General features: G+C 52.1%; 1 long non-coding RNA gene across 11 annotated transcripts in view; it reads right to left on the bottom strand.

The window, feature by feature from the left end:
• Positions 1-241: 241 nt before the first annotated feature.
• The window catches only part of LOC137208658 (uncharacterized), a 151,598-nt gene continuing 129,047 nt past the window's right edge, over positions 242-22,792 (bottom strand). For 5 of the 11 annotated variants that reach the window (XR_010935708.1, XR_010935707.1, XR_010935713.1 and 2 more), the window contains one exon: positions 249-4,894. This is a non-coding gene — a long non-coding RNA (uncharacterized lncRNA). Of the gene's footprint in view, positions 4,895-22,792 lie in introns of all 11 variants that reach the window. The other 6 variants (XR_010935703.1, XR_010935705.1, XR_010935704.1 and 3 more) reach the window with 5 other exon arrangements.

Genomic DNA, 22,792 nt, shown 5'->3' with positions numbered 1-22,792 from the left:
ATCCCATCAGTTGAAGGTCTGACTAGAACAAAAAGGCTGGGGAAGAGGGATCTCCTCCTGCCTGAGTGCTTTAGAGCTGGGACAGGGGTATGTTCTTTCTTGCCCTTGGACCCGAATTGAAACCTCAGCTCTTCCTGGGTCTCAGGTCTACCAGCCTTCAGACTGAAACGACACCATCAGCTTTCCTGGGTCCCCAGCTTGCCAACTGCAGAATTTAGGACTCGTCCGTCTCCATAATCCCATGAGCCAAGTCCTTAAATACACACATAAATATACATGTAATGCACACGCATGCACACAGACATCTTATTGGTTCTGTTTCTTTGGAGAACCCTGACTAATACAAGCCCTCGTGCACGTAGGGAGAAACTGACCAGAACCAGGTGTCCTGACTCCCTTGCCAGGACCAGTTGGACTCAGCTGCCTGGCCATTTATTCCAGAGTGAGTAACTCAGAATGAAAAGAATTCTGGTGTCTGGTCCAACACATACGATGTGGCCCCAGGTAAGCCGCTGCTTCGTGCCTGAATTTCCTCATCTCCAATGTGAGGATAAAAACTCTTTCCTCCCTCAGAGTTGTAGCAAGGATGAATACACGAGGTCCATCCATGAAAAGATCTCAGCACAGTGCCTGACACATAGGAAATACACAAACAAGTGTTAGATGTTATTTAAGGATGGATGAAGAATGCCACAGAGAACTTCAAAAATACTACCAGGAACCGTGCTTTTAATTTATAAGGCTTTCTAACCCACAAATATAGCTGGTCTGCCCCCCACAAAATTCATACAGTTTTCCGAAAGTTTCAAGATTGATGATTCCCTTGGTCAAAGCCTCAACCAAGTCAGCCATGGAAACCTGGTCGTCGCAACTCTTTCACCCACGCCCATGGCCTAGAGGCTTATCATGTGATTTGCTAGCAAGGCCTAGAAAAGTAGGAGAGGCTGGGCAGAAAGGGCTGTTTAATTCCCACTTTCCAAGGGGTTGTTATTCAACTCAAGCCTCTTCGGTCTGAGAGTAAATCACAAGCTGCCGTAATCAGCTTCCGTTCGTCAGGGACACATAGATCAGCCAGCAGCTGCTATCCTGAGCCCAGCCTCGGCACTGTCCAGCGGTCACTCACACCTGGGAATCAGCAGGTCAGTTGGATTAGTTCTTGAGGGTGTTCCCAATAACGATCCACCCCCCACCCCCCAGATCCCAAACATCTTTAGATTTGCCTCCATTAGAGTCCCAAAGGGACGACCCCCGGTTTGAGATTCATATTCATTAGCGGCTGAGACCCACTGGAGGTCAGCTGCTGGCTGTACGGATGAGCCCATGGTTGCTGTGAAATTAATGAATTTCCCTCCTCACCCCTCTGCGTGCATAATCTACCCGGTCGGTAAGCAGTCAGGGGTGCAGAGGAAACACTACTGCGGTAAACACCCAGGGTGTATCATGAATTCTGCCTTCTGTCTGGATGAACACATGTTGTAAAATACATTTTAAAAACAAAACCGTGCAGAACAGGACTGTATCTTTCTGGAGAAGGAAGGTTGAGCTGAAGCTCTCAGGGCCACAGCAGTGAAATCACTGATGGAACCAGGGTGGGACACGAATACGCAGGACCGTGCCATGCGATGACCTGTGGCCAGATGGATGCTTTGACCTTTGCCCCCTCCCACCCCATCCACCAGGCCAGCTGCAGCCCTGTTTCTGCCCAAGGGCCTCTGTGTCTCTCTCTTGCTCCTTCCCCGTCCCCTTCTCCATGTTCCCTGCCTCACTATCACCCTGTCTCATAAAATTGCTCACTATTTCCTCATGGATTAACTCAGAAATAACACGAACTATAACATAACCCGGGAAAACGATCCGTAATCGAAACCGTGGCCACTTGCAATGTCAGAAGCTGCAAATAGTAAAATTTGAGCTGGATTTTAAAACACTGATTTATGAAGCAAATTTCCACTGTGAAATTCTAAATGCAAAAGAATTGATCTCTAAGAAAATAATTTCAGCATAATGGAAATGGAAACATCGGAAATGGTTTAACTGAGCTGTATAGAAAATTGATAAACGGATTAAATTGGCTTAAAGGAGTTCCCTGTGGAATTCTGGTACTTTCTAGATGAAAACTCATCACTGTTGGGTAATTCTGACTAAAATGCTCGCACTCAAAATGTCTTTGGGGTCAAAGTGTCCACAGGAGCAGGAGAGTGGAGTCAAAATGTCCCCAGGCCCTGACCAAGGGGTTGGGGTTTTTTCAGCAGCCCCAGAAGAAGCAGGGAATGGGAAAAAGCAGTGTTCCCAAAGGCAGAGTGGCAGGGAGTGGTGATAGTTCTAGAAAAACACTGTGGAGGAGGGAGTGGGAGGGTACCGGGTAGACACACCAAACACGGATCTCGCCTGCTGGTCCCCGCTGAGGCCAGAATGTGGGCTGCCTCCCGCAGGCCGCCCAGCCCAGGGCGAAGCCCAGATCCCTGTGGAGCTGGCCCTGTGCCTGGTCCCCACCTCCCAGTGCCTCCCTCTTCCATGTGGAGGCCAGAAGCCCCCTACAGAAGCCCCCTACAGAAGTCCCTCCAGTGCCTCTGCGAGTCCCAACTGAGATCAGAAAGTACAAGTGCTCAGCAAAATCTGTTTATGCAAAGCATTCTTCCAAGCTAATAAGTAGCAGAGTCCAGGTTCAAGCCCAGAGAGTCTGTCATCTGAGCTTGTACTCAGAACCCAGGATGAGCTTGTATGGGTGTTCAGGTTGCGCACTGCACATGGGTGCCTTATCTGAGGGGGCGTCATTCGTGTTGTAGACATCGCACACAGAGTACACAGGTGGGTGTGGAGTTCTGGGCATCCTGGCCAGTCTGTGGGGTTGGGGAGGGGATGAGAGGCCCAGTGCCAGCCTTGTCAGTCCCATCCCAGCCACAGGTGAAGAGCAAGCTCGGACATGAGAGGACCTGGGGAGACTGATGATGCTGCAGTGGCCAGCAACACCCCCGCACTAACGTGGACGAAACGCTAATTATGTGCTGGGCATTGTGCCAAACACGGTAAGTGCTTTAGCCCATTGATTCCTCAATCCTGTGAGGTGCAAACCGCTTTACCCCCACTTCACAGATGAGAAAACTGAAGCTGAGAGATTGGGTTTCTTGCCTAGAGTCGCAAGGTGGTGAGGCTGAGCCAGGGTTCCAGCCCAGGCAGCGTAGTCCAGGGCGTTCCCCACACCTGGCCATCCTCCCTAGATGGAGGTGCTGGAGGGCAGTGGAGGAACCAAGCCTGCCTGGTGTTGATGGGACAAAGCCAGACCAGGCCTCCTTTCTTTTTTTTTTTTTTTTTTTTTGCGGTACGCAGGCCTCTCACTGTTGTGGCCTCTCCCATTGCGGAGCGCAGGCTCAGCGGCCATGGCTCATGCGCCCAGCCGCTCCGCCACCTGTGGGATCTTCCCGGACCAGGGCACGAACCCGTGTGTCCTGCATCAGCAGGCGGGCTCTCAACCACTGCGCCACCAGGGAAGCCCAGGCCTCCTTTCTTAAAGGCGCCTAGACTTTGGCTGAATTTTCTTCCTGCCTTTCCTGCTTCAGGGACATTTGACCTTTGACCCAGAAGATTTTGCAGTTGGCAAAAGTGATGATACATTTCTGCAAATTCCTGGTGTCCAGTGCCAGCCAGGAACACTCTTGCAAAGTGCAAGGAGTAATTCCAGGGTTTGGCTAAATCTCCCAGCCAGAATGTTCCAGAATGTATATGGGTCGAGGGCAGGTGAGGGGCAGATCTGATACAGACAACACTGTTGACAGAGACACACTCACTCAGCCCCGGGTCAGCGGGGGTGCCCGCGTACTGCGATGGTGAGAGCGCTCCCTGGCCTCCGTGAGCTTCCGTGAGCCAAGACTTGGAGGCGGGACGTGCAAGATAGGCCCAAAGAGCAGTGAAGGCACGAGTGACCCACCGGGAGGTGGACGGGCTGTTGTCAAAGCTTCTGATGGGGTTTTACAATTTCACCCTCCCTCCTTCTGGCGACTGAGAAATCTTGACTATTTTCACATCGCTTGCATCTCCTTATTTGCCACTGTTTCCAGCGCTTAAATTCTCTACCGACACACACACACACACACACACAAATGCACTCACACACTCATACTCCGGGCTTCTGGAGCCCTGTCTGCATACATCAAGTGAAATGAGTACTTTTAATGGGAAAAACTTATTTCCTGGGGTGGGGCCTGGCCCTTGGTCCAGTGAGAGGGGAGTTTAACCACTTCCCCCAAGAGCAAGAGGCAGCAAGGGCGCAGCGCTCCCAGGCTGTCAGTGAAGGCAAGTGGTGTTGAATACCTGCTGGGGGAGGGGGTGGAACGTGCCGGGCAGCAGACACGCTCTGACTCCCTCCACGTTGCAGTGGGCACCTCCTTTCCCCGCGTGTCTGGGAGGCTGTGGGAGCAGTGCAGTGCTTAATGCGTCACATCACGTGGCCAGGACCAGTCTTCGGAGTTAATGCCGTGAGAAGATGGGTGGCCCATGAGGTGGGGAGGGCCTCTCCCTTCCTGCATCCCCCAGACTCTGGGCCTGGTGCCTGCTCCACAGAAGAGAGAAGCTGGGTGAGCACACACTGAGGACCAGAAGACATAGCCCCAGAGGGACTCCCAGCCTGAGCAAGAACCTCCGTGTCTGCACGGCCTCCTCCCAATGACCACGGGGATTCCAGCCTCACGCACATGCATGCGTATTTGGAGGAGACGCAGGACGGAATTCCTGGGAGGCTGAGCCTGTTTCCGAGGTCACTGGCTGAGTCAGATGCGGCCAGAAGCAGAGTGTTCCAGAAGTTCACAAGCCGCCCTGTGTCCTTTCCTGGGCATTGGCTCATTTCTGTGTGGGCGGAGGCCATTTCGTCTGTTCTAAAGCACAGCACCAAGAGCTTCATCTAGAGAGAAACGTGCAGACACAAACAGCTCAGAAAATAGGGCAAACCCGACTCCTGCATCCACAGCACTGTCTTTTCTAGCATTTCCCTCGAAAATTAAATTAGCAACGTATGCAAACGAGCTGTGAGAATTCATTACGTTAATTTGTCTAATTTTAGAGCCAACACTGAAGCAAACAGCACCTCATTCCCCAATACTTAAGGCCTCACAGAATATTGATTTCTGAGTTTTATTAGCCTTGCACTAAGGCCCTTTTATAGCCCAAAGGCACGCGATTGTCAATTTCCTCATAAATACAAATGTCCCTGCTCCCAGGCTCTGAGAGGGTTCTCCAAGGTCATTTCCGGGGGTGACCAGCATGTCAGACCACCCAAAGCTCAGTCTGGGCGGGGTGGGGGGGAGTGCTGGCAGGAGCTGGGCCATCCATCCCAGCAAGATCAATGGCTACAAAAGGCGAGCAGTCCTTGCAAGGGCGTCTGCGGTACCGGGCCGTGGAGTTAAGCGTTCGTCACCTACCGAACATCTCCACAGCCCAGGCAGCCAGTGACAGAACCGAGCTCTTGGCTGAGGGAACCCTGTTGAGCAGCGATGGCTTCTTCTTCTCCTGCCTCTCCGTGGGCCAGGGTGATGTCTTCAGCATGATACATTCCACCATTAAGAAAGCCAGTTTACCCCCATGTTACTCTGGAGCCAGCCGTGTTAGCAGACCCCGTGGAGGTGTGACTAAGGATAAGTTTTATCCAGCTCGTGAAAGACAGTTGTCACCATGGCCAGCCCCTCCAGGCAGCCAGATAGACTGGGACCTTATTTCATATGTGGGACCCCAAGGAACGCTCTCTGCCTATGAGCAGGGTATCTTCCTGGGACACTCATAGTAACCTCACGGCCAAAGGAAAATGGCATTACCCTCGGTTGCTGTCAGTTCACTTACTTAGAGCATCAGCCCTCTGCTCAGCCATGTGAGTGAACAAACAAGCAAATCAACAAAATAGAGGGGCTTCCCTGGTGGTGCAGTGGTTAAGAATCCGCCTGCCAATGCAGGGGACACGGATTCGAGCCCTGGTCCAGGAAGATCCCACATGCCGCGGAGCAACTAAGCCCGTGCGCCACAACTACTGAGCCTGCGCTCTAGAGCCAAAGAGCCACAACTACTGAGCCCGCGAGCCACAACTACTGAAGCCCGCGTGCCTAGAGCCCGCGCTACGCAACAAGAGAAGCCACCGCAATGAGAAGCAACGAAGAGTAGCCCCCGCTCGCCGCAACTAGAGAAAGCCCGCACACAGCAACAAAGACCCAACGCAGCCAAAAATAATAAAGATAGATATCTAGATAGATAGATAGATAGATAGATAGATATCTAGATAGATAGATAGATAGATAGATAACCAACAAAGCTGACTTCTTCATGAGCTCCACTTTCTTTTCTATTTTATAATGTGTCTCAGAATTTTTGCCAAGGAGGAACTCAATCAAAAATACAACCCATCAGTCTCAGATTTTGAAAATTACCCTTTCTCTTTCTTAAGTATCAGGAGACTTGTCAGTCACCATTCCTGCTCTGACCAGTTTTTAAAGACCATCCCCATCCAAATTCTGTGTTGATGGCCTCCACCTTCAGGCCTGTGGATTTCCACACTGGCTGGAGTCCCTGAAGATAAACTCTCCGGTCCCATCCCAGCACTTTTCACCCCTGAGAGGCCTTTACTATGGAAGGAAGAGACCGAGGATGCGAACAACCTTGACGGATCATCGGTGGAGAGCCCGGCACTGAGCTGGCCCTGGACGTCTTGCTATTTCCACGAATCCCCGCATGCCCGTGGGAGGGACAGGGGTGCTGCTGACCTGGGCCCATCGAACTCCAAGCTCATCCCCACCCTTATGAGGAGGCCCGAGTTACTCATAACCTGAGGGTTCTTTTGCAAAAGCACCCCGGTTCCTTTAGTGCCAGAAAAGGTTTCCCTTCCCAGCTGGATCTGCCATCTGCTAAGCCGGGTCCCCTCCCCTCCTGGCCCGCCCACCTGGAAGCAGGTAGGGGCAGCACAGTTTCGCTGCCAAGAGCAGTCTGTTCCTGACAGGTACGGCTCCAAAAGTCATGCGGCTATGCTTTCCCCTCTGGTCCGGCTACCTAAGTGTCCCTCCTGCGTTTCCTCCCACGCTGGGAACATCCAAAATTCAGCTGCCAGAAATAGATCCACTTGGATCAGAAATGGCAAGAAATGCTCTAGACCTTCTGGAACCTCAGCGCAGCCTGGCTCCCCGTGGGGAACTAAAGCAGCTGATTACGGGCAGCTTGGACTAAAGGCAGAGGATGAGACTAGAGAGGCGGCTGCCAGAGCACGTTTCTGTCCTCTGCTTCCCCTCTGCATCCCGTCTCACCCTCCAGACTTCCTGTTGCTGTGCACCGCCTTTACAGGGTTGCTCCAAATTTCCAGCTTCCAGTAGATTTAGCAGAACTGGACGTCAGCGTCCAGCATGAGAGATCGTGCCCTGCCACGGCCCGCATCCCGGCCAGCCGACATCACGATGTGCCTTCTGTAGCCGCTTGCCCTGGTCGTACAGTCGGAAAGAGACTGGCCCGGGTGACAATGAGGCTGGGGGGCCGGGGGGGGACGCTGGCACAGCAGCCAAACTGGTCAAGGTTTGGACGCAGGCAAATGTGTGCCTCACAAGGCTGCCCTGTTACAGGGTGGAGGCGGCAATGAGGGATGTGAGAAGTGGAGACAGGTGGGGGCCGAGTGCAGGGGTGGCAGGGCGATGCGGGGCTCCCCCCCTCTGGCCAGCCTTGGTGTCAGTCAGAGGAAGAGACCCCCCACTCCTGTAGGGTTCCCCATAAGCCCGCAGTCTGCCAGGCCTTCCTGAGACCCTGGGTAGGCGGCAGCCACAAGGCAGGGGGCACCGTCTGGAACAGATCGCTGGGGACAGGCCACCTCTCTGGCCTGTCCACCTGGAATCAGCGCGCCTACAGCCAAGCTTACCCAGGGGGTCCCCGGAGTTGTGGAATAGCAATGACGATGGGGAGTGGGTAGGGCAAGAGGGCGGGAAGTGAATAGGAGTTGGGGTACGGGGTGCCCCATGCCCCGTAAATCACAGAAGGGAAACACAGAGCCTGGGCAGGCCTTGGGGCCTTCACATAGAGCTTTCCCTGTACCTGGAAGCTCTCCTCCGCCCAGCCTCCCTTCACCTGGCCACGGGGCCACTTCATGAGCCTGTGACCTAAGCAATCGCATAGGGCCTCACACTCAGAAGGGCCCCGTGCTCACAAGGGGCTGATTTAATGATTTAATGCTCTCCGTTGTCATCTTGAAATTCTTAACCATTTTATCTTTGAACTTGTATTTTGTAAGTGACGTTGGATGGGACAATGACACGTGCGTGTGAGCAACGGGGGTACACACAGTATGCGTGTCCACCACGGTTCCACACGTCTCACTCTTCTGCAGCACTGTCCACGCTCACGGCACGGCTTCCGTAACCCCCTCACCTTGCACCTGGGCCACGCACAGGAGGGCTCCATGCTTGGTATAGTATCCTGCTGTCGCCATCTTAAAATTCTTAATAATTTTATCTTTGAACTTGTGTGTTGTAAGTGAAATCCACTGGGACGATGCACACGAGCAGAGGAGGTACGTGCAGCCTGTGTGTCTGCCGTCCCCTGCACTCCACCAACACAAGGTTCCAGGGAACCCACGACCTGCTCGAGCTCAGTGACACCCCAAGTGAGTTCAAGACGAGCATGTGACGTGTGTGAGTGAGGTCACTGACGAGACGCCACACTTTCCAATCAAACCAGAACTTGCTATGGACACACTCACACCTGGTGCTCTGAGACACAAGGACCGAGGACCTGTCTCATCTTTCCTAAGTCACATTATGTCCCTGTGTTAGGCAACCGATTATGCTGAAAATCATGGCACAGAAGCAAAGGGAGAGATGGGCAGCCACAGTCCCTTTCCTTTTAGTCCCTCCTTACTCAGCAGTAAGACTAAGGCAGAAAATGTGGGGAGAACACGATTCTATAAAGAAGCAAAATAAAAACAGTTGAGCGTTGCCACTTTTCCGGTAAGAATGAAATATATGTGCATGCCAGAGCTATGAAGTATGACTTGTGTCATTTCAGTGATTCTGCGTATGAATTAAATGCTCTTATATTTCCATTTAAAACCGACATTACACAATATAAAGACGGATGGGAAAATGCATGCTAATGATTTAAATGTTTAATTTTTCTTTAGAGTATCATTAAATGGAAGATTTTTTTAAAAGAAATTATAAGTCAAGAGAGAGACTGTGGAAGAAGGGGAAAAGCTTTATTTTTCAGTGGCTCTTTAAATGACACTTTTCCCTGCCTTTGGAACAAGAGGCCCTGCATTTTCATTTTGCGCTGAGCCCTGCAAAATATGTAACCATCCCCGCCTGGCCATCTCCTTCCTATTCATCCTTCAAGACTCTGCTTAGGCACCCCCTCTTCCAGGATGCCCTCCTTAACCCCTCAAGGAGGGCTTCATGTCCCTCCTGTGTACCTCCACAATGAACTGCACTGTGCTGTAATTACCAGTTTATCTGATCAGCTCCTTCACCGGAAGGGAGCTCCGGAGTAGGATGGCCAGATTTACAGTCCTACAGAGATGCCTGCCTGTCCTCAGAGCCAGCCAAGGGCCTGGCACGTAATACATGCTCCTTCCCTGTTTGCTGAATGAATCAGTCAGTCAGTCAACCAACCAAATAACCAATGAATCAATGAATGAATGAAAAGGAAGTGCCCTGTGCCAGACGCCGTTCTCAGCATTTTGCATATGTTGCCTCTGGTTAAGCAAAGGAATGGTGGGACCAAGACGACGGCAGGGCCTGCCTTTCAGGCTGGCATTGCCCGACTAGTGAGCTTCCCCTGTGTGACCGTGTATGGTTCCACAAGCTTTGGGCTCTTGGCCACGGCACCCACTGTTGGCCCCTCTCCTGTCCTTTCCCGCCTCGTGTGTGGACATAGATGCTGACCCGTTTGGCGAGTTCCTTGAGGGTGAGAACCCCAGTTTTTCTGCATCTGAGCCCCAAGGGTGGTCCAGATTTTCGCACAGAGTCAGTACCCGTGACTGTTATGAGAAAAGCATCTAAGGGAAGACAATCTGACTGAGGTGATTCAGACCCTGCCAAGCCCATTCCACGCAAAGCCACAGGCCACCCATCTCTTTAGAATGTACAAACTTAAAAAGACAAGAAGAAAAGTCTTACTATTCTTTAAAACTCACTTTTGGGAAATGTCAGTATCATTTTTCACAGGATTAAAAACTAGGGAAACAGAGATTAGGCATTTGGCAAGGTTCCCCTTGGGTGCTGGCAAGGGGCTACTGATCTTCAGGCATGGCTCAGCCACTGCACCCAGAGCAGGCTCACCTTCAGACTCAGAGCACCCATCCCCAGATGCAACTGGGGTGTCCATTTGGGGGACGTTTCCCTTTCTGTGAGTGTGGAGGAGAGACTGAATGCCTGCTCACCAACCCTATTTCTTCCTCCTGAGCGCATAGGAAGACTGCCTCTCCCAGTCTCCCTTGCAGGTAGGATGAGTGCTTATAACTGGATTCTGGCCAAGGAGATGTCAGAAAAAGTGATCCGTATCACTTACAGGGATGACCATAAAATCATGGGCATGGTTGTCCAAGCTCCTCTCCCCTTCCATGGAAACCCTGCAGACCACATGCTGAGAAAAGTAATGTCACAAGATGGAAGGAGCCCAGATCTTGGAGGAGCGCTGCTCAACTCACAGCAGACTGTGACATAAATAAGAAATAAAATTTTATTGTGTTTAGCCGTGAGGTTTGGGGTATGTTTGTTATAGCAGCTAGTGTAATTTAACCTAAGGAAAACAGTATGCCAATATATCCCTTAGTAAGGATGCACTCAAATCCAAGTAACTGAAAAGCCAACCAAAGTGGCATAAATAAACCTAAGGTTCCTTTTCTGCATAACAAGAAGTCTGGGGATAGACAATTCAAGGGTGGATCAGGGGCTCAAACACACAGACTCTATCTTTTTGCTTGGCCATCCTTGGTATGTTGGCTTTTGTCTTCATGCTTATCAACTCATAGTCACAAGAAGGCTGCTGTACCTCTGACATTTTTATTAGCATCCCAGGCAGGAAGAAGAGAATAGAGCAAAGGGCTAAAGAGCCATGCTAGCCAAATCTGTCCCATCTACCCAACTTTTACTTACATTTCATTCACCATAACTACGTCACATGCCCACGTCTGACCAATGGTTGGCCAGTGGGAATGATATTATTAAGCCTGCTTTGGTCCAGTGGTGATTCATTTCCTGGGGCTGGGGTTGGGGCTCACACTTCCTGTGATCAGTGAATCTACGTGACTCCCTGAACGAACTGCAGATCTGTCGATGGGAGGAGGAGAGGAGCTGGATGCTGGGTGATCAAGAGTGGCCTCTCTGGTGGCTTGTGTCCTCCTATTCTTCCTTCCTTCTGTCACATCCCTTTCTCCAGAAAGGGCTGCAGTTAAGAGAGACCAAAGAGATGCCTGGCTGGATCCTTTGGCCTTTAAATCCCTGATAACAGGCTAGTAGCCAACCAGACAGCAGCATAATTCACACTGAAGGGTAGAGTGTTCCAAGGCCACAACCCTCTAGGGCATGTCCTTTCTTTTCTAGGATGTGACTGATGACCTTAAACTGGCTGTCAGAAATTAGCAGAGCTATTTAAAACTTAGATTGTTCAACGCTTGAGAAGGTGCAATGAAGCGGCCTTGATCATAGGCTGCCTGCAGGAAGGTGACCTGTTGCCATACATATGGAAAGCAGGCTGGCAGTAAGTACCATGAGCCATAAATAGATTCAAACCCTTTGATCTAATAATTCTACTTCTGGGAATCCTTCCTAAGGAAATAATTTGAATATGGAAAAACTTTTTGCACCAAGACATTCCTGGCAGGATTACTTGTAATAATGAAAACCTAGAATTGGCCAAAATAACGAGCCATTGGAGAACAGTCATTGGACTATATATATAAATTCAATATAGAATATATTCTATGAAGTGGAGGTGAAATAAATGGATGGATGGATGGATGGATGGATAGATGATAGGGAGAGAGAAAGAGAGAGAGAAAGAGAGGGAGATTCAACTCAATGAACATATACATTCATTAAAAATGATGATGGCAGAGTTCCCCTGGTGGCGCAGTGGTTGAGAGTCCGCCTGCCGATGCAGGCGACACGGGTTCGTGCCCCGGTCCGGGAAGATCCCACATGCCGTGGAGCGGCTGGGCCCGTGAGCCATGGCCGCTGAGCCTGCGCGTCCGGAGCCTGTGCTCCGCAATGGGAGAGGCCACAACAGTGAGAGGCCCACGTACCACAAAAAAAAAAAAAAAAAAATGATGACGGCAAAGGGTTTCTAATGGGGAAATGTGTTTGGATAAAAGACGTGTTAAAATAATGGGTACAATACGATTATTAGTGCATGAAGAAGGTTAAAATGAAACACTCCAAAGTGGAGCCGTGATTTTTTATTTATTTATTTATTATTTTATTTTTGGCTGTGTTGGATATCTGTTGCTGCGCGCAGGCTTTCTCTAGTTACGGCGAGCGGAGGCTACTCTGTGTTGCAGTGCGCGGGCTTCTCATCGCGGTGGCTTCTCTTGTTGCAGAGCACGGGCTTTAGGCACGTGGGCTTCAGTAGTTGTGGCACGCAGGCTCAGTAGTTGTGGTTCACGGACTTAGTTGCTTCGCGGCATGTGGGATCTTCCCGGACCAGGGCTCGAACCCATGTCCCCTGCCTTGGCAGGTGGATTCTTAACAACTGCGCCACCAGGGAAGCCCCAGCACAGACGATTTTTGTTCCTTCTTTCTACTTATGCATTTTTAAATATTTTTCTTTTATAAGTATGTACAGTTTTGTAAAAAAAAATTATTTTAGAAAAATATGAGGGTTGCTAGGTGAGCATGGAAATTGGATGGGGTTAAGGGACAGTTTGTTCAGCTGGGGCAGCGTTGGGCGAAATCCCTGCCCAGCTCTAGACCTCCTCTCTGGTGACCACAATACTAGTTCAGTCAACTTCAGGGTCCTTCTCTCCCGGCCCCTCCCCGGGAGCCCTGACGGCACCCCACTCCCAACCCACGAGCTCTTCAGGCTTCAACTGGATGGATTATGACTTGCTACAGGTACCTTCTGTTCTGCTCATCCTGACTCAACTTGGCCGTGCCCCAAGCTCCAAACCCACACTAGGGTGGTCCCCCTGCAAACAGAGACGCGCCCTTTTCTGTTGACTTTTGCTCATTCTCTTCTCAAAGGTGGTGGCCTTTGGCCAAACTTGCCCTTAAATGTTAGGACAACTTTTGACGTTCCCTGGATACCAACTAGGGGAAAAAATCTTAGACTTTCCTTTATTTTCATTCAAATTTAGATTGATAAGATTCATCCGTCTTTTTATTGCCAGCTGTTATTCAGTTTTAGTGCTCTGTAATATCCCCAGGTGCAAATATACCCACATACAATATATGTATCTATTTATCTATTTCTGTTGACAGGATTTGGGCTGTTTCCAATGTTTTGATACTACGAACAGTGCTGCTAAGAATATTCTCGTACATACCTACGAGAAGAATTGCTGGTATGTAAGGTTTATGAAGGCTCAACTTTACGAGACAGTGGCCAACTCTTTTCCAAAATAGCAATAAAATTCTGAAAGGGAAAAAGAAGTCCAAAAGGATTATACAAACTCTCTGTATTAGCCTCTCAATTTTTCTGTAAATCTAAAACTGTTCTAAAAAATAAAGTCTTTTAAAATAATTATAGCGCATAATACCCTTTTTCAAGTTAAAAATGACTAAAATTTAAAATCTTGGGGGGGTTACATTTAGATGTGATAAAATGAAAAGCAAAGGAATGACAGACACAAGATTTCTGGAGCCTGTTCGCTTGGGAGAGGGAGGAGGGTTCCGGGGGGAGAAGAGTGTGGCAAACGGTCCTTAGTGTCCAACTTCCTTGTTGGATGATGATGAACTGGTGTTTGTCAGATGAGAATAAGGGAAGGGAGGAAACGAGGGAGGCACAAGGAAGAGGCTCTTGTGTGGACAGAGCTGGGAGAGCATCATAAACAAGGATTATGTGTAATCCAATTCCATACACCTGCGGCCCGTTAAACAGCAGTGGGGAAGGCATCTGAGAGGCATTCACACTGGCCTAAGAGAGAGAGGCACAGCTTTGTCAGGTGGGCAGCTAGAAAGCCAGAGGCCCAAATGCCAGCCCCACTGGCCAGGCACGTGGCGTCACCCAAGGTGAACATCTGCTCCCTGCGCCCCGAGGGGGGACAGCAGGTCTGCACTCAGCTGCCTGCTTTAGGATCCATCAACAGTCACGTCTGTGGTGAACTCTCTCCAAAGCTGAACATTCTCATCTGTAAAATGGGGCGAAACATGTAAGACAGTGCATGTGAAATGCTTACTCACAGTAAGCACTCAGTAAATATCTATCATCTCTCCCTCCCCACGCCCGGGTGTGTGTGTGTGTGTGCGTGTGTTTGGATTCCCAGGTCCCTGCCCTGCTACCTGTCCAGGACCCCACTCCTCCAGACCAGGATGCAGCCTGCCCTAGCCAGCTGGCTTGAGCCTGGACCCCTGGCCCCGAGCCTCCAGTGGGGTCTGAGGCGCTGACACCGTCCCTCTCCCACATCTGCACCCACCCCCTCTCGGAACAAACCCAGCCCCGCCCTCATTCCTCTCGATTCCACAGCTTCTGAGGACATATTGCTCTGATCTCATCAGCATTTCTCAAGCCCCTTCCCCTCCCTGGCCTGGCCTCTCACCCAGACCTTCCTCTCTGCCTGCCACCCCTGACTCCAGACTGACCTCTTTCTGAGTCCTGAGTCCGACCACACCACACCGCTGCTCGAATCCTGCAGGGGCTCCCATTGTCCCTCTGCAATGCAGCCCTGGTGACTCAGCTGACATTCAAGGCCTTCACCTCCCTCTGGTCCAGTTTCACCTGGCCTCACTCTACCACGTACACCCAAAGTTCAGTCCCACCCTTTCCCAACATGCCCCGCTTCCTTCCGCCACTGTGGCTTGGTAGGTGCTGCTCGCCCTGCAGGGAATGCCTTTCTTCCCCTGGAGAGTGCTTAGTTCCCTCCAAGACTCCAGGTGAGGATGAAGGGAGCCTTCCACCTTAGCCCCTGGGCCCCTTTAGTTCAGTGCCCCACCTTCACACGCCCAGCAGGCCGCCCATACCAAGTGTCCCCTTCCACTGGACTGTGGGCGCCCTGTAGACAGGACGTCCGGACCCCATCACATCCCAGTGCCACACTCAGGAAGTGCTCATCAAACAAATGCACGACTTGTTCCTTTAAAGGGTAAGGATGTTTGACTTCCCACTGCAGTTATATTTTCCCCTTCCTTTTTCAAAACCTTGCCTTGCCTGGGTGGAGGAAGGACAAGTGGAAAACATCTGTCTGGTGGGTTGACACGGGTAGGGATAAAGGATGGAAAGAAATCTGGTGTCTCCTGTTTACCATGGACGCTGAACTTGGAAAGAAAAAGTGCAGCCACAGCAGGACAGTTGAGCGGAGACAGCTGCCCCGCTGGGGCCAGCCCAGGGCTGACCCAGCAGATGGGAACTTGGGGGGACCAGGGGTCTCCAGGCCCCCTGCCTGCTCTGGCCACGATGGGGAATGGCTGGTCCGGACCAGCCGTTTGCACAGATACTCTTTCTGTAAAGGACATTCATGGCTTTTCCATCTTTCCAAGAGGGATGGAAAAAGGATCTCTGTCTGTAAGCCCCTGCTGCTTCCCTGAGTACGGAAACCCAGGGGCAATGGCCCTGTTGGTGGATACTGTATGCTTAAAAGGATAATAGAAAATTCACATAAGGATGGGGCCTGTCCTGAAATTACCTTACAAAGGGAAAGACGATCAAGAAGACGAGGAGCTGAGGGGTCTGAGCCTGAACCTCACATCACTGATGGACGCCCGTTAGCACTCGAGCTGCTAACACGGGGTATCTTATTAATGGAGTTAGGCCGGTCCTTGGGAAATGCTGAGTGATTGCAGCCAGGAGACCCCAGGGCGGCCTTGGGTCACTCCCTGATAGTGTCCTCCAAGTGCCAGCCTACATGACCCCCCAGTACCAGCCAGCAGGTGTCCCAAGTACCAGCCAACATGTGCCCCACCCTGTCCCCCAGTGCCCTCTGGGGTCTCCCCGCCTCACAGCTCCGTAGAGGGCGGGGCTGAGGAGGACTAAACACCAAGAACCTGCAGTGAACGCCACCATTCCACAGGTGGGAAATCAGGGTCCTCACAGGAGCGGGGCAGGAGCGTCAGATTCAGAAAGGAGATGTGAGGACGGAAGCCGAGGCTGGGGTGATGCAGGGCAGCCCCGCTCCTAGTCTGGAAGGTAAGGGGCGCCCTTGCCCGCCCCCTGGCTCCCGAGCGCTGCTGCAAATTTGTGGGATGAGAATTCTCTCGTCCCATCTCACCTCTGCACCTGCCCCCTCCTTCAGGTGGGTGTTTTGGAGAAAGCAGCCTCATCACAATTTAAGTCCCTTTTCCTGCCCTTGCCTCCTGGAGGACAGACTGCACGCTCGCTGGTGTGGCCCGGGATCTGCCCTGCTACCCTCCCTGGCCCGACTTGCACCTACACAGCAGCCTGGTCAGGCACCTACCTTCCCGCTACCACGCCCGTGTGAGGGCCTGTCCCGCCCCATCCTCAGGCATGCCAGACCCCTCCCCACCTTGTGTCCCCTTAGCCGCTGTGACTAGGTGTCTCTTCCCACCCCACGGCTCCCATAGGCCCCTGCATCGCAGCCCTCATCCCCCCAACCCGGGGAGGTCCTGGACAGCTGACCAGCCAATACCCACCAGGCCACGGTCTCCAGGGGAAAGAGCTGACCCGTCCCTGCCTGGATCCCTGGAGCCTGAAAGCTCCAGGAACTTAGTAGGTGCTTTGAAAGTGTGGTTGAATGAATAACCAGGCAGGGGTCAGGCTCAAACATCCCCACCTGCCACCGTGCCAGAATTCCTCCCCTAAACCCTCAAAGAGTGGTCCAGAGGGCCCAGCGGGGAGCTGTCTGAGAGCCTTGTCCCAGAACTGCTGAGTCAGAACCGCATTTCAAGAAGATGCAGATGACTTCTGCTCACAGCCAGGACGGAGGAGCTCTGCTGGAGGAGACGGAGGCGGGGCTGGGACGTTCCGTCAATGGCTCAGCGAGGGGAAGTGGGCCCGAGGCCATACAGCAGAATGTTGCGCACTGGACCAGAAACCTGGTCTTCTGACCCCAAGTTCACTGACCTCTGGGGGAAACGACTGCAGAGGAAGAGCAGGAGGCTGTCCTGCCCCCTCTTCCTGGCCGGGACCTTCGCTGTGTGCCCGGGGAGCTGGGACCCTCTTTGTGGGTGGGCCAGGGAGGCCAGGGAGGGCCGCGCCTGCCTTCCTGGAGGGAAGGTGTGCAACCAGAGCCCCTCTAATGTTTACTGCTCTCAGGGCCAGAGGGTGGATGGATGCTGGAGGAGCTTCTGCCAGCAGCACAGGCTGAGCTCCAGAGAATTACGGGCCAGCGAGACAGCAGAGCCAGGAGCCTTCCCAAGTGGACCTTCCTCCCGTCCATTGAGCCAGGGGACGTGCGCCTGAAGCTCGTCTTCAGGAAAGCCTCCCTAGCCACGGGGCTGGACCGAGAGCTTTCCAGGCCAAACCAGACATCCTCGGGCTCAGCATGATGGCTTCCTTCCACCTGGGCTGGGCTGTACTGGAAAAAACACCCCCGTGTTTCCCCCTCACTCGAACACTCACAATACTCCTGACACCGGATGTGTAGGTTTTCCTCTCATCAAGCAGTTCTCAGTGACCAGCTGGGGGGTGCCATGATTCAATTCCAGCACTAACCGGAGTTAGTCCAGACCCCGCAGGGGAAGGGCTCCGTCCCACAAGACTGCCCCCGCTTCAGACGCCAGTCCCAAGTCCCAGGTTGTCACCCGTTATAGCTGGTTAGTTCTCCGGACTAACTAGCTATAAATCGGGATTCCCATGCCCCTCCTCAGGTTCGACCATCTGCTACAACTGTTCGAAGAACTCAGGGAAACACTTACACTTACCAGTTTTTAGATGATAAAGGGTATGAGAAAGGAGACAGATGAACATCCAAATGGAAGAGATGTATAGGGCAAGATATGGGGGAAGGGGCAAGGAGCTTCCGCGCCTTCTGGGCACACCTGGCGCACAGCTGCCCCACGTGCTCGGTAACCCAGAAGCTCTCCAAACCCCGACTGTCGGGAATCTGATGGAGGCTTCACCACATAGGCATGATCGACCATTAACTCAAACTCCCTTCCTGGAGAATGGGGGTCGGGGAGCTGCAAATCCCAAGTGTCACAGCTTGGTCTTTCTGGTGACCAGCTCCCATCCTGAAGCCATCCACCAGGAGTCACCTCGTTAGAACAAAAGACACTCCTATCGCCCAGGAAATTCTGAGGGTTTTAGGAGCTCTGTGCCAGGAACCAGAGGCAGAGACCGACGTATATATTTTCTGTTATTTCACAGGAGCATCACGACCTACCCCGACAGAAATCCAGACACCATTGACCCTGGAGATGCCCACATCCAGCCCTCTGTGTGACAGAAGAGGCTGCAGGGACTGTCCCCAAGCCCTCCAACCTTCCCACAGGACTTCAAGGAGCTTGCTGGTCCCAAGCTGAGGGGACCACTCCACCACTTAACACTCCTGTGCCTTGATTCCCTCATCTGTAAAGTGGGGCTCATAACAGCACTGTCCTCCTAGAGAATTATGGGAGAATTAAATGAGACTTCTCCTAATGCTTTGAACGGTGCCTGGTATAGTCTGCCCTCCAAAGTGCTACCCACTTCCATCACTACGACTATCCTCATCATTCGTTCTCTAGTCCCCAAACTGGGATCTTCTCATCCCATGTCGCACTCTCCCATGCCCACCCTCCCTCTGGACCCTGAAGCAGGACCCATGTCACTGTGCTACCCTGGGGGGTTGCAGCCTCTAAGTCAGTCCCCAGATTACCCCCACCCACTGTGAGTCACGCCCTGGACGGTGGGCTGGTCTTAGCGACTCACTTCCAATGACTAGAATTCACCAGAAGTGATGGGCTGTCCCTTCGAGTTTAGGTTATAAAAGGGCTGCAGCTTCCATCCACTCTCTCGGGTCACTCACCCTAGGGAAAGCCAGTTGCCACATCCTGGGCCAGCCTCGTGGGGAGGCCTGTGTAAATGATGTCCCCCAAACCCCCATCAGGGCTCGAAATGACTGCAGCCCCGGCCAACACACCGATTGATCCTTGGGAGGATTCCAGACCCACAGAAACTGGGATATAATGAATGTTTGTGAATAGATGTGGCCCTGAGTTTGGGGTACTTTGGTACACAGTAGTTATCTACAGATAAACACTATACCTCGGTGAATTCCTACTCATCTTTCAAGACCCAGGGGAAATGCCACCTCCTCCATGAAGCCTTTCACTTTGATTACAAAGCCAAAGCACTCTGTAATCACTCCACTGTCAGTTTCTACTTTAATGTCAGTTTACAGGACAAGCCTGCTCCCCTAGTGAGACTGTGAACCCCTGGAGGGTAGGGACAAGGCTTTAATCATACCTGAATTCTCTGTGCCCTGTCATTCAGCTGGTCCTCAGTCAGAGTTTTTTGTTTTTTTGTTTTTTTTTCTTTGCGGTATGCGGGCCTCTCACTGCTGTGGCCTCTCCCGTTGCGGAGCACAGGCTCCGGACGCGCAGGCTCAGCGGCCGTGGCTCACGGGCCAAGCCGCTCCGTGGCATGTGGGATCTTCCCGGACCGGGGCACGAACCCGTGTCCCCTGCATCGGCAGGCGGACTCTCAACCACTGCGCCACCAGGGAAGCCCCAGAGTTTATTTTTAAAAAATAATGACTTAGGCAGCAACCACCACCCAGCAGGCCTCCGACCTGCACACTTAGCCTCTGGCTCAAGGGCTTCTTGGCATGCTCCGTCCAGGATCACACGGCTAGCCGGAGCTCGGGCCCAATTCTCTGTCCTCTCTCCCAGAGGATGCGACAAAGTTTCCCAGTGTCACACCAGGGCACACCTCACCCTCTAACCAAGCCAGCACACCACTGGGTGAGAGTGCCCAGGGCCAGGCTCAGAGGGTGGGAAGAAAGGAACTCCTTTCTTCCGCTTCGTGTCTCACTTCTGACCCAGTCACCTCCCAAAGATCCCGCCTGCCAACACAATCACCTTTCGGGGTTAGACTTCAACACATGAGGTTTGGGGGGGGGCGGGGGTAGCATATGACATACACGTTCAGCCCATCCACTGCTCCAAGGCTGGGCAGGGTCCTGAGGCTCCACTCTAGGCTGCTGGACATCCTTTAGGCTTTTCACACCACAGCTGTCATGAGTTGAATGGTGACCCCAAAAAGTTCATATTCCAGAACCTGTGATGCAACCTTATTTGGAAAAAGTGTCATTGCAGATGTAGTTTAAGGATCTCAAGGTGTGATTATCCTCAATTAGGGCAGGACCTAAATCCAATGACAAGAGTCCTTACAAGAGACAGAAGAGGAAACACTTAAGGAAGGCCGTGTGAAGACACAGGCAGAGATGGATGTGATGTGGCCACAAGCCAAGGAATGCCAGCTGCCACCAGAAGCTGGAAGAGGGGAGGGAGGCTCCGCCCCTTAGGGCTTCCAGAGGGAGCCCAGTCCGGCTGACACGTAGATTTTGGACATCTGGCCTCCAGAACTGTGAGAGAATAAACTTCTGTTTTTGTGGGGTTTTTTAAAGTTCATGGTAATTTGTGGCAGCAGCCCTAGGACATTAATAAAACAGCCTATGTAGAAAAGGATGCTATTCCTGCAGCTTGGGTTCAGAGGCACTGGGTCAGCAGTAACCCAGTGGTCCTGTGGTTTCGGGGACCATGTTGCTAGCGGGTTGTCTCACATTATTAATGGTTGGTTTTCCCTGTTTGCTTAAAGTGATGGTTTGGAAGAAATGGCAACCGGGCCACACACCCGACCCCAGTCAGAGGAGACAGCTTGATCACAGGCTCTGAGGCTCTGCAGAACTTGGCCAGCAGTGTGTGTGAACGGGTGATGCAGGTGCAGAGACTGTGGGCCCCCTGGGATCCCCGGGACGGAACTCCCCGACCAGGGCCTCCTCCAGCCACCCACAGCCTCGGCCATTTCCTGGGGTGTACGAGACCTGCAAAGCTGGGAAGCTAGGAGGAACCTCTGCCCAGACCGAGGGCGGGTTAGAGGCTGTCAAAGCTCTGGACAGAGGGTGGCCTGCAGAGATCTAGAGGCTAGGACCTGATGGGCAGGGGGCAGGTGGAGGGCAGAGACAGAAGGCAGGAAGACCAGGGTTGTTCCGGACAGTAAGCATGGTGAGCGCAAGGCTGAGACCAAGAATGACCAGGAAAGGAACCTTCTGGATGTGGGAAGAAGGGAAGCACTCCCCAGCCTGGCACCTGGCAGAGACAGGGAAGCCAGCAGAAGGAACGGTCTCCACTAGCCTCACGTGGATGGATGATTTCCACATGCCATTGACTTTGCCCTCGTGTGTCAACAACTGGAGTGATCTTAGGAACCCCAACTTCCGAGAACTTGAAAGCTTCTGAAATTGAGCACCTTGACATTGCTTCATTCAGCTTCCCACACGCTTTGAAGGGATGACTGGGGGTTTGCTTTGCCTTGTGTTTTGTGTTGTTTTGTTTTGTTTTTTTACAGTTGGCCTAGCATTGTTCTCTTCCATTTTAAGAGAAAAGGAACAGAAATGTCTTGATGTGAAGTGTTTCTGAATCTGGACTTGGTTTACCTCAGGGTAAGCCAAGGTGGTCCCCACACGGCAGCAACGTCACCAGGCTGCAATCAGTCCTGTGGAGAAGTGTCTCCAGCAGCTTTTGAGATGCAAAGCGAGCCTGGACGCTGGTGTCTTGTCAGAGCCTGCCAACCTCTATGACAGTTGAGCAAATATTCTTACAGCTCCCCGGAGGCAAAGGTGCAGGCACAGCTCCAGGGATGCTGGGAACCCACCACCACGGGCTGTTAACTTACTGGTATCATTGTCATGACTTCCCAGTTTCGGAATGATCACCATCTCCGGTCTCCAAGCTTTGGATGTGTTTATTCTCGTTGACTCTGCTCTTTGGTGCTCTCCCATGCACGCTGTTGCATTTGGTCATCATGGCCTTCCTCTAAGGTAAGTGTCATGGCAGTGCTGTCATCCTCATTGCCCTCACTCTGCAGACCTGGGAGCCTGAGGTTGGGAGAGGCTGTAACCTTCACCAGGACACACAGCAGGAGGTGGGGAGCCGGGACATGAATGTACTTTGGCCAGGTGCCAGCTCTGACTGGACGCACCAGACTTCAAGCCCAGGGGGGAAGTCGGTAGGTCGTGAAGCCCCCGGATGACTGTCATTCGTGTCCTGATGTGTGCGTTTCCTCTGGCTGAGTAGGTGCTGTGTATCCAGCAGAGAAGAGTCCCTGACGGACGATGGAACTCACCTGCACAGAAATGCAGGGTCAGGTTTGTCGGTCTGTCTGGCTTTTTTCTATCAGTAGTGAGTGACACTTGGAGAAAAGTTGGAATTCTGTCAACTTAAACTAACAGTGATTGTTCCAGGATGATAGAGTTTGGGATGACGTTTTGTTTTCTTTCTTGTGTTTTCTATATGATTTGAGCTCTTTAAAATTAGAATGTGTCCTTTACAAAAGCAACAACATCTTTTTTTTCAATCACTTGGCACAGTTTTGAAAAATAGTTTTCCCGAGCCCCAGTCAGTGTGATTCTGATTCTTTGGGCCTGGGGTTGGGCCAGGGCCGGGACCCAGTTAACTCATGTGGGCCGCCCACCTGGGGAACCCCTGGTGTTTCCCAAAACCTCCCTGCTGAAAGTCGCCTGGGTGCACAGACAAAG

The sequence above is a fragment of the Pseudorca crassidens genome, chromosome 16, assembly GCF_039906515.1.
Source record: "Pseudorca crassidens isolate mPseCra1 chromosome 16, mPseCra1.hap1, whole genome shotgun sequence".
In the NCBI taxonomy this organism is placed as follows: domain Eukaryota; kingdom Metazoa; phylum Chordata; class Mammalia; order Artiodactyla; family Delphinidae; genus Pseudorca; species Pseudorca crassidens.
The sequence above is the reverse complement of the archived record's forward strand: the minus strand, read 5'-3'. Positions and strand labels throughout refer to the sequence as shown.